Genomic DNA, 9,834 nt, shown 5'->3' with positions numbered 1-9,834 from the left:
AAGTCATGTATCATTTTATTTAATTTATATTATGCAGGCCAAATGCATGGCATTTGTCATGTGGCCTACATGGAACTTTACAAGGCACAGGAACAGGAGGAGAAGGAACAAACTTTTATTTAAACCAGCAGTTTAGTTGGCTGGGCCTTGGCCTCCCACGTGGGGACATCGAGGTCTTGCCTCTTCGCCGCCTCGCAGGCTTGCTGGGTAGCCCAGAGTTGGTCGTCGAGTTGAGAGCTGCGCAGGGCGGCGTGCCATCTCGACGAGAGGGTCACGGTATTATTTGTCGGATATTGGTTTTTACATTCCCATAGCATGTGGGGAAGTGATGCTGCCTCAGTCTTACAGATCTTGCAAATGTTACTAGAGTAGGTGTCTGGGTAGATCCTGTGGTAACGTGTTAGTGAGGGGTACGTGTTTGTCTGGAACAGAAAATAAACAAATTACGGAAACTAAGACGGAAAGAAAAACTATAGCAAATGGTAAGGCGATATAACGGCAGTTCGGGTGGTCTCAAGCAATGACAGACGACAACAAAAAGAAGTTTTTATGGAAAAGCTGACGTTTATCACTCTTTTTTATCTGAGCACGCATCAAGTGCTAAGATGCTGCGCTTGCTTCTTTGTTTCTCGCGGTGCTTTTCGTGTCGCCCGGTTCTCTTGCGATCAGAATCGCCACATTCTCAATAAACATAATAATGAGGAATTCCTGCCAGTGTTTCCTGTTCATTATTTCACAAGAGAAGCTCTGATTATGTGTCTGCATAACTGGGGGAATCATCTCGAAGGCAAGGCTGAGAATTTACAGGGTAGCCAGCCGGTATTTACACTGGCTAATATCTTTGCCTTTCTTTCCCTTTCTTTCTCTCTCTCTACATTACGGCATGTCTCTGGGCAAGGAAAGGCACCTACCTGCACTGTGTGTAGTTGTGGACAAATTCAAAATTGAGCTCCTCTCGTCCTTCCGCATTGGCGTCTTCTGGTTCCTCCTGGCATTCAGCATCATTGAGCTACGCCAGGCTTCCCTTAACAAATTGAAGGAACTGCTCCGCTTCGAAGTCGAGGCATTTTCTTTACATCTAGTAGGACGTCGCCTTTGTCTTTGCTGAAGTAGCTATCAAAAATAAGCTGCTTCTCGAAGTGTCGCGCACATATTTAGTCCATTGCTTTAAGCGCTCGCTTAATTTCAGGAAATTTTTGACGCCACTGGTGCAGTAGTTGAAGATCAGATGGTGAAGCGAAGAGCGAAAACTTCTCGCGTCCTTTGCATAACCAGATTTACAGCCGGTAACAAAACACTGTCCTGTTGCTCAGTCTCTTCACGCACAAGTATCAAGATACCTTGTTCCGTCCGGCATGAATACACATACTGCAGACATGGTAAACAAAGCGAGGAAGACGAAAATTTCGCACCTTCGCTTGCGCGCAGACGTAGAGGATTGAAAAACAAGTACTTCTGTTGTGTCTTTTTATGCAGCATCATTTATCGTCTGTTTCCTCTAAAGACATCTAAATATGTTTCGTATGCGTGCATAAAAGCGCTACCATGTGTTTATTTGCGCTTTTATTATTTGTGCGCATATATTTTTTGTGTTTGATTGCTGTCAAATTGAGACGGCCGAGGGTCCACGTTTGTAGCCGACGACAGGCTCTGCGGGTGCCGCGCTGCCCGTTCTGCGCCGCCGTCGCTGCCGGTCTCCGCCACTCAGCGCATGCGCACATGGAAGCAAGCTGTTGAGTGTTTTCCACGCGCCTCGACAGATGGCGCTACACGATGTATAATTTGCGTTGCACGGTTTGTGCCGAGCGAATGCGTTGCACGCCGGCGGAGTCGGCGCTCGTGTTTATCTTACTCCGTGGCTTATACACAAGTGTTTGCTCATACAGGTATTGTGATCAGAGATGAAACATGCTTCGACAAGAAGTGTGCTCCCATTTCTATAGCCAGTAGTCAGTTGTAAATTTGTAAAATAAACCAATGCGTTTCCTTCAACTTCCCGACCTCACATCCTCACCAACAACCAACTCTCGTTGATATAGACGGGAATGGCGTGGGTCCCGTTATTCAGCTTAGTGCGACGCCCCGGTAAAGCGCAGGCCAGCTGCCATGTATAGGTGCTCCGGGTGTGCAGGCAAGCGGCCCCATCTGTGACGCCCGAGTCCGAACTACGCACCCCAGAACCAGATCTCAATAACTTTCATCAGTTCCGACACATAGCTGACGACTGGGATCTCTTTATTCTGTACTATACACGTTTATATTTATTTATTCATTTATTTATCTGATGTATGTGATACTCCTTCATGAACAGTTACATAGTTAGACGCGGTGCACTAGTTCTTTGGCGGACATTTGCGTGTTTTGAATATGTTCTGTGCCAATTGCTGAAACACCGGACCATCGGCGAACTGTAACGTTCCGCAGCATACTATTATACTGTGAGTAGCTTTGCAGAGTGCTTGTTCCTTCTTGTCAACAAACCTTTAAAACTGTCACTTCATCACAGCAGCCAGGCTATGCCAGCTATACCAGCTATACGTAGGCTATACCAGGCCTGCGATGGAAACCTGTTTCGAAGCCCAAAAGAAGTTAAATTGTACGACCTGGTTGACATGGTTACCTCGCACGTCGCGTTCTGTCTTCGCTGCTTGTAATTAATTCGCCATATTTACCTACCAAGCGGAAGCAACTACTCAAATGAGTGTTGGATTTTATCTTTCTTTGTGTTTTCCAAGACCTTCGTCACATCCGAATATCGACCTGTTTCAGGAGCTGCAAGGCATACGGTACGCGAGGACTCATTAAAGGGGTCCTGAACCAACCCTCCAGCTCGGTAAAAAAAAACACGAACCGCGCATAGCATACGTTTCTGTGTACATCTTAGCGAAATGCTGTATAGACGAGGCAACCTAAAGTTTGCCCGCGCGGCACCGGCGCCAATGCTCCCCTGGCGGAAGGATGGAACTATCGAAGGTCGCCGCTGGGCCAGCGCGCGCCCGTGTTCTCTACGGCGCGAGCGATCGCGTGCGTTGTCTTCGCGACGGCGAGAACAACCTCATCAACCAGGAAAGGTGGGCGCAATACTGCTGTGTTGTTGATTGCCACAAGAGCCTCGAAAGGTCGAAAGCCACTCGTGAAGTCCTACAGAATTCCGGGGAGGTGGTACGAGAAGGACAGACGACAAGCGTGGATAACTGCGGTGCGCCGAGGCAAGTAAGTCACGTACTTTCGCATTCGCGTGCTATATCACGGCCGCTCGATAAAAACGCAATAGTAATGTGCCTGTATTTAGCGCACGGCCGTTTGAATAGACGTGTCGCGTAGTTGAATAGTACAGTGACATCCGCCGTGTTAGCTAAGGTAAATGCATACGTGTAGCGCCGCTAAGCTCGAAGACGCGAGCTCGAGTCCCGTCCACGGCGGCCGCATTTCGATGGGGGCGAAATGCAAGAATACAGTTCTTACCATGTACATTGATTTTAGTGCACGTTAAAGAACCCCCGGTCGTCAAATTTATTCCTGAGACCCTCCATTACAGTGTGCCTCATAATGATCCGTGCTTTTGGCACGTAAAACCCGCGAATTTAATTGATTGTACTGTTCGTTCACTCGCGATCGGCAAAAAGGAACTAGCCTTTTTCCGAACGCTGCAACTTAAATTCCTAGTTGTGCAGGCAACAACAGGGGCCGCACATTACTTGTCTTTTGTGTGGTGACAATCCGTATTTAATGCAAGCTGCGGTCATCGCATGCGTCGGTAAGCGGCAGATCGCAAAGCAGCCGCCCAAGACACGCGTGTTATGTTTGTTGCTTGGCCATGCTTTCTAGGTTCGCAATATCCAAGCATGTTTTAAAGTAATTTCCACCTTGCACATTCTTCCTGCTTCAGTCTTCCTGCCAAGAAGCTTGGTTTCGTGCAGTAGCCGGCCATCGGTGTGAGCTTACTTTAGCTGCGACGGGGCCATTCGCCCGACGAGAAACTAGATTTGCTTTGATGACGCATGTATCGCTAATTCTTGCGCTCGTGTTGCTGGTCCCAAAGTAATGGCTGGTTACCGTGATCTGGGTTCATTTCGCGGAGCAGTTTGTACGAGTGATTTCTCGTCACCACTTTTACCCTGACTTGACAGACCCACTCTGCTCATTATGTGGGTCCATAGCCTCCTTAAATCATATTCTCTGGGACTGCAGAGAAGATCTCCCCCCACCAGATCTCCTGGCCGCTCCCTCGCCTGAAGCGTGGGAAGCGATACTCATGAACCCGAACCTGGAGGTTGAACTTCGGGCCATCAAAAGAGCTGAGGAGGTGGCTGTAAGGCACATTGCACCTGGTAGCCACCCCTCACTAAGCAAATTAACAAAATAAAGTTGTTTCCTCCTCCTCCTTGTGACCAGTGAAAAGCTACCTTGCTCACTAATGCAATGAGTTGCCATGACTCTAACATCTGCATTAAATAAGGCATGATATACATTAAATATTTATACGGCATGATATTAGGCATTATGCACATATGTAGTACTTACATCGTTAATTAATTTTGTTGGCTTATTGGTGCCTAATGCATGTGTTCTTTCTGTTCCGACAGTGCCGATGCCACTCCCTGGGAGCCAAATTGAGAGCAGCCGTGTGTGCGCGCCCAGCGACCAACGAAACCAACCGCAATCATCGCCGTCTCTGCACATCTCTGCAAGCATGCATGGCCGCTTTGTGAGTGCATCATACAGAAATAAAAGTGACTAGCTTACTGAACTCGGTGTGGACCTCTAACTCGATGTCGTATACAATCTTTTTGGAAACCTCCGACACACGCTTCGCTTTCACTGTCACATCACCGCCCACAATTTGTTCAACACCACACACGTGTGGAAGCAGACGCTCCTCTTTCTTGAGGTAGCCGCCACGAAAAAAGCTGTTGGCGTCGGCAGCCGTCTTGAAATCGCACTGCAGTCTTTCCATCGCTGTTCAGCAAGCAGGCGATCTGCCGCCGTCGAAAACGGAGCGCCGTCAGCACGAGCAGCGAAGGAAAGCGCGGGCGAAACAATGTAAACAAAGCGGAGACTGCACCACGGAGCGACCGCGCTGCTTGAAATTTCCACATTGGGGGCGCTGTCAAGAGGCGCAGCAGCGCCTTCAGGCGATCGTTTTCTTGTCTATGTGCGAGTGAAAGCGCGCGAGGGACGCGCGCTTTCACGGCGAGCGAACGCACGGCAAAGAGCGAACGCGACTTCTTCCGTCGTGCGAAAGACCGTAGCGCGACAGGAGGGAAAGAGGGGCGGCGACGTTTAGCTGCGGTACCAAATGCGTATCCTGAGATCGGGCGCAAGGGGAACTGGCGACTCAATCTCCCGAGCGAAAGGAGGACAGCGGGAACGCAGCGCCGAAGGGAGGGGTTGCGGCTTCTGCTCTGCGAGCAATTAGTACCTTGCACGGCGCCGGGCGGTCGCGCGCACCGTATCTTGAAAGCGATCTGCTACACGGCTCCTACACTGTTTTCGTAATTTTGCAGCAAAAACCAACGTAAAATTTACCTAGACGGTTCTGCTTTATGAAAAACGGCGGGGTTCTACGTAAAAAAGACGGACGTGATCTCCGTTTTTGAAATGAGTAAATTTCATATGGAGGGCAACTGAACATGTTACGAGTGAAAAATTACCACGCAAAGAATATAAAGAAAAGACACTGTCTACTGTGACTGTAAACACACAAAAAGAAACAGGATGGGTTCTAGCGGTGGCGCTGCTCACCACCCTTCATTGCGCCTACACGCAGGGTTGCATTTCTCCGGCACAAACAACCGTACGAGTGGCTGCAAGTGGCGGACGTCGAAGGTGGTATTCCTGTCGCATTTGTGATTTCACTCTGAATAGGAAGGAATCGGCGCTGGATTGTTACACAAGTAAGTGATTTTTCGTTTTTGGTCCACGTCGCGCGTGCGAAATGCTCAGCGATTGCCGGTGATGGGCTGAGTTGTTTTGTGTGAGCACGCTCTGTAACAAGATTCTTTGGCTATGAGGATTGACAAAGCGACTTTGCGAGTCTGTGATAAAGGGGTGTTGCATTTGTTGTGTTGAATGCATACTCACTACAACCGAGAAGCGTAGGCAATATAAGCGACGTTGACGCCTGTAGCAGCTCCTTTGTCGTATGTATGTGGCCGCTGGTTTACTGACGTTAGCATTCCAGTTAGTACTGTGTGTGTGATCGGCGTTCCGAAATTAAGTGAAGTCGTTGTACCCCTTAGCAATCTCTCCCGACGCGGTGCAACGCTATGTTACTAATATTCGGTGACGCATTACGTCACAGTGAAATTTTTAGCCATTGTTATTTTTCTTTATAAGCTTCGGAAGCAGTGTCCTGGTTGGGCGTGCATAATCGTAGTGTTCACACACGGGATTGGACGATTGCTCATTTACGCAGACCTAATAGAGCATGTTCGATGTGCATGGCCCTTCATTACAATTAAATCACGGTGGAGCGTGCTTACTGCCGTAACCTTGTGCCATCTGCAGTGTTAGATAACATTGATGTCACACGGTGCCCTTTCGATTGTGGTAGAGCCCGAGCAATCGTGCACGATCGTGATTGAAAGTGTCCGCGTGATACCCGTTAAGGGTCGTTGTAAAGTAAACGAATTATTTTCTGCCTGGTAATCTGTATTCGTTTTTTTTCTTTTAACAGCTACCAGGCTGTTGATAAACGTTCTGACGCAGTACGTGAACATTTCACGTCTTCTGGAAGGCAGAATTGCCGATTAAACTCTGCCCATATGTGGCCGTAATGGGAAATCAAATGCATGCGATATGTAATTTTTAACGTAACCTTGACATATAATAACGGTGGCCAAACGTGCATTATGGACATTCCAAAGTTATATATATTCATAGCAAGTATAAAAACAAACCAAAATATGTCAACACTGATGTTGAAGGAAGGTTCACACTTACTGTCTCGAGTTGCATAGACTAATTTTCGGCTTACACGCATCACTACAATAATTATTCTAAATGGCGTGCGAGTGTTGTAAGATGCAAGGCAAAATATTTTGTCAGCTCATTTTTCCAATAGAAGGCGCTTCATCAAGTTTTTTTTTTTTGCAAATGAGTCAAACGAGGCCATTAGCACTTTATAAAATAATGTGAGCTGTCTCTTAGCAATAAATGTGACTCAGTGACGAGTCTATATGCAAGCGTTTAATTGTATATAAAAATGTTTGTGCTTTGCTTTGGATGACTGGTCTAGGTTGTTCAATACCACTTGAAACAATACCACTTGAAAGTGGTATTGTTTCAGACTTGTCTGGGTTGCACATATGAGTGGTGTTCAAAAAAAAAAAAAGTCGCAGTTTCGCCCGAAAGGCGAAGCATCCATTGCGGTAGCAAATTAGTAGGGAGCTACACGGAGTAAAGATAGTAGGTTTATCAACTGTGTAAACTGGGACACATTCACTTACTAACAGAATTAACAAGCACGGTGTCAGTGCGCACAAGCAAACATGAATAGATCTTACTCCCAGGCAGCACATCACATGGGGCCAACTAGGGCCGATGATGGTTTTCAGCCGGCACTGGCTGGGACACGAAGGCCCGCCGTTGCCTCCGTAATGCCAGTGCTGGCAGAGCCACTGTAACAGACATCCAGCGCTGGCCCTGCTTTGCCGGTGAATGCCCGTTAATGGCTAGGCCGGGCGTCGCAACTGGCTATCCCGGGCCTGCTTTGCCGTAAGAGTGCCGTCATTGGCTGTACATCTCTAAACATTGGTTAACAATGTCCGTTCAAAGCTATAGGCATAGCCACGTTGTTTAGCAGTTCTGATAGACCAGTAAATATCCGCCTGTCAAACTGAACGGCATTTCAATATTACTTTTCACACAGCATTCGCTGGCCATTCCCGATTATATATGTTTACAGCACGCAATATTTATTTGAATTTTTCACCGCTCAGGTCAACTGCAACGAGATCACTCTGGTAATTTTTTTTGTTCCTTACTAAATTATTATGTAAGTTCTGCATATTTTTTTCGTTTTATTACAACGGCTGTTAACTTTCGCGTAATTGTATTTATTGCGTTGAATCATTCGATCCGGACATTGTTAACAAGTGGCACAAGGGCACTCCATTATAATGCGTCAATGCGCGCTTGCCGTGTGCATCCTCGATAGGCGCAATAACAAATTCAAGGGGGTATATAATTAAAAAGCATGTGCGCTTACATGTGCGTCGTTTAAGTAGTGTTGCGGGTAGTGAATTGCAAAATACTGCATAACGTTATGGTGCAATCATCTGTACCACTTGCCAGTAATACCGTCGCTAGGTCAACTTCTGTAGCGGCTGTAAAATTTATTGCCAGTATAATACAAGGCATTTTGGATGACTGCTCCCTATATTATTTTTCTGCACAGAGAGCATATCGAACTGTGCAGTAGTGTCTCCTGTGGCCAGCTTCATTATAATCTTAGGTGCCTTTCCCGGAAAACTCTGTCTTGCGTGTTTTTTTTTTTTTTTTTTTTTGATGCCAGATGATTTTTTCAGACCAACTGGCACAGTAGGCGTCAATTCCTCCCCGCAGAAAGAACAGGAAAAAAAAAGAAATGGCGCCATGTTGAAGAAGAGGTTTCTGCTGGGCTACTGGTGCATATTTCTAAAACAAAAAACAGCCAATAGAAGAGACAAGAATGTGAGACAAACCCAACACTAACTTACAAGGAAATGCGTATTTTGCACGACGCCAAATATATCTACACTGAAAGGAAAGGGGAAGGCGGAGAACAGAGACAACGCGACAAGAGATATACGGGGGTGGGAGGGGGGGAGTGAAGAGAAAGGTTTGGTCAGACGACCAAGACGTCTATACAAGGCGCTCTTCGTTGGAAGGAAACAGAAAATAAAGAGAAATAAAAAAAAAGAACAGGAATGTTCGTGGCCCGCCGCGCCATTCCGAACCTTGAGGAATGGCTGACAGAGTTGAAGTTACCGACCTAGGACTGAGAACGAAGAACGAGGCTAAGATTAAGGAGAATACAGGAATATAGAATGGAAAAAAAGAAGAACGCTACTGGATAAAAATGTAAGCTACTGAATAAAAATAATTTCTGATTAAAAAGTGGAACAAGCATAAAGAAAGAAAACTACTAATATATATATATATATATATATATATATATATATATATACATACATACATACATACATTTTCAAGTAGGTAACTCTTTTCGTGATAGCAACACAGATGTGAATCAATTGCAAGGAGGCATACATAAGCTTCCTTATTCCTTATTAAATTCAGGCTCCCACTTGCACCCTCAACGAAACACCTCTGGTAACTTCTTCCTCTTGTAGATAAACATCTCAGTATACACATCACACACAACATTTTTGGAATATGTATGTTGAGTTTTCAATTTACCAATGCCAGCCGCATGTTTGGTTTCTCGCTCCAAAATTTTCTTCATGGGAAGCTTTTATTTTATAAATCTATGGTGGGGTCAATCTTCGAGTACACCAGTTCTGTCTCGCAACTCTCGAAAGTGTCCAAAACCTTGCCGTCCTTGTTTTGTTACATACAATTACTCACGTGTAGCCAGTGCGTCTTCTACAAAATCATCGCTTTGTTTACCTTGTCGCCGTATGCGATCTCGCTTGTGTTTGTTTATTACGCTTTATTTGATTACTCTCGCTGCTTAAAGGACATATTTTTCTACCTCCCACCTACGTTTCTTCTCCCAGCGGCCACGTTTGAAGCTTTCTTCTTTATGAAAAGAAAAAAACAGCCCGCTTTTTTTTATGTAAAGCCTTCGGGCTTTGACACTAAACTAACATAATTAAGTAAATTAGT

This window comes from Dermacentor silvarum, chromosome 4 (assembly GCF_013339745.2).
Source record: "Dermacentor silvarum isolate Dsil-2018 chromosome 4, BIME_Dsil_1.4, whole genome shotgun sequence".
Lineage (NCBI taxonomy): Eukaryota > Metazoa > Arthropoda > Arachnida > Ixodida > Ixodidae > Dermacentor > Dermacentor silvarum.
This window is presented reverse-complemented; position numbering follows the sequence as displayed.